General features: G+C 47.5%; 1 protein-coding gene across 1 annotated transcript in view; it reads left to right on the top strand.

The window, feature by feature from the left end:
• EFNB3 (ephrin B3) overlaps positions 1–2,650 on the top strand; it is a 67,039-nt gene that overhangs the window by 49,376 nt on the left and 15,013 nt on the right. The gene's annotated exons all lie outside the window — the stretch shown is intronic.

Genomic DNA, 2,650 nt, shown 5'->3' with positions numbered 1-2,650 from the left:
ACTGGAGATAATGGAGAAAATTATTGTTAATGGCTTTTTGCATTTTGTTGATGTGAATTGTGAGCGGTAATCTCAGAATGTATTCTTTCCTTACATACTCATCTGTCTGCTGTGGATAAGCTTCAATAGATAGAAGCTAGCCTATCTGGCTCTTCCGGAACACTCTGAACCTAACCCCTAGCCTTAAAATGAATGTCAGGTCGAAATAAATAAAAAATATGCAGATCTCAGCCACACATGCACATTTCTGTACATTTCATCCCCATGAAGACCCTGCAGGTACAGAAACATACCTGCTGATCAGCCAGAAATGCCCGCGGCTGTCCTGTTGTGGGCTGACAACGCACAGCCCTCTTGTGGTGTCAGCACTGTCCTGTTGATTTTTACGAAACTACTTAACCACTCCCAGATTTCTACAGCATAAAGGCTAATCATACCCAAATCCCAATGTAAGAACTGGGAGGGCTTATTAGGCTCCTTGAGATAACACAGGAAGTGTGTACAGGACACAGGGCAGCTCTAAATAGCTGACTGGAGCAACAGGGGTTTTTTTTGGCACTTATTAAACATTATTTAACAAAGCGCTTTTCAATTTTAGACTTACCAGATCAAAAGGGGGCCAACAAGAGAAGTGCATTGTTAGGGTTTACATACACTTTAAAGGGAACCTCTGCTTTGTGCTTCCAGGGTAAAACAACCACGCCTCTCCGTCTTGTAGTCAGCTTCCCTTCAGGGGCATCCTGAGGATGGGTGTCACCAGGAGTAGACACCGGGTGACACCCCGTCGTGACAGAATCGCGCCTGCACAAGATGTCACCTCACGCATGAACGGTCATCTTTTCGATACTTGCCGGTGGCCACCTTGGTGATGGACATTCACCCAGCGGGATAAGGCATGCCACCGGGTCCCCTCCTCTCTCTCCTGCAGCTGTTGGGCTCTCGGTCCATGACCGAGTGCCCGACTTTTCAGAGGGGTTGATACCAAAATGACTGTCAGTCATTTTGGTGTCACCCCTCCAATGGTTACAATCCATGTGCACTCCTGACCGCTCGTCCATCAAAGTAACTTGGGTGCTCGGTATTCGACGGATGGCCATCGTCACAGCAATACAAAGAAAATGGACACTGGCACTCCAACAGCAGATAGAATATGTCTAGTTATTGACAAACATGCAAAAAAAGTAGCACAGTACACTCAGTGCAACACCAAGGGGTCACACAGGATCCCCTTCATCAGGCAAAATGCCCGATGAAGGGGATCCTGTGTGACCCCGAAACGTTGCACTGAGTGTACTGTGCTACTTTTTTTGCATGTTTGTCAATAACTAGACATATTCTATCTGCTGTTGGAGTGCCAGTGTCCATTTTCTTTGTACCCCTCCAATGGTGTCACCCGGGTACGAGCCACACCACCCTGGTGACACCACTGCTTCCCTTCACTCTCCTGTTGATTTAGTTGCCACCAGACACGAGGAGTAGATGCCCTATGTAAGCTCCTACTGAGAGCTTACACAGAGCTGAGGACATCCTACCAGCCCCATGTGATGGTGCAGTCAGTTGCCAAGAAGGGCAAAACAAGACACACTGGTTCAAAGGCTTCTCTACTGGCTACCATCAGTGACTGAAGCCATGGAGGAGCTAAGGGAAGTAAGTAAAAACTGCCAGCTGTAAAGTACTCCTCTTGCTTTGATCTGCACAGCCAAAGCATAGGTCATGGTGAATCTCAAAAGAACCTAAGCACAACCCTTAACCTCAACTTAAACCGAACCTTTAAAATGAGTTTACCTCTAAAAGCTAACCTTAATGCTAACCTAACCTTTAACTTTGACTTGACCCATAAACCTTACTTCAAATCTAAAGCTACCCTAAAACCTAATACCTAGTATGTTTTGGAGCCCAAAATCTAACCTCTAAACCTCACATTACACCTTGATCTAAGGATACTCTGAAGCCTAACTCTTAATCTGAATTGGACCCAAAAATACTAACTCTAAAGTCTAATCTTACCCCTTATCCTGATCATCACCCTTGACCAGAATCTTAAACCTTATCCTTAATCTGTAGATACCCCTAAAGCCTACAGCCCTGTATTATATGTGAGGACGTTGAGGGGCGTCCACAAGCTGGAGCTTTAGGGAGAGAAGTGAGCGCCGACTGCCGGAGGAGCGAGGATCAGGTATGTAAAAGTCCTCTTCACCATACCTCTAGACATAAATGAGCAGGTAACCCTTGTACTGCAGGGTAGCCAGATTCCAAGGGTAGTTCTTTTTTTTCTTTCCCCCAAGATAGCCCAAACCCTAACCCTTGAGATGTAAACCTTAAACCTGACTCTTAATTTAAAGGAGAACTATGAGGTGAGTGCTTTTCACTCACCTCATAGTTCTAGCCGACCTGTGACAATGAGACTGTCACAGGTCGGCTCATTAGATCGGGAGGTGAGCGAACACATACCGGGTTCGCTCACCTCTCGATCCTGTCACGGCTCTCTGCCGTGACAGGGGAGGGGCTGGATTCCCCTCTCCCCGCTCCGATCCGCCAGCGCTGACTGGCGGAACGGACGGGGGAGGGGGCGGGTACAGCTGGCTCTGCCTCTAGAATGGCAGAGCCAGCTGTCACTCACGCAGCTGGGCGGATCTCGACATCGATGTCG

The sequence above is a fragment of the Nanorana parkeri genome, unplaced genomic scaffold (assembly GCF_000935625.1).
Source record: "Nanorana parkeri isolate BGI_ZX_2015 unplaced genomic scaffold, ASM93562v1 scaffold2692, whole genome shotgun sequence".
NCBI lineage: Eukaryota > Metazoa > Chordata > Amphibia > Anura > Dicroglossidae > Nanorana > Nanorana parkeri.
The sequence above is the reverse complement of the archived record's forward strand: the minus strand, read 5'-3'. Positions and strand labels throughout refer to the sequence as shown.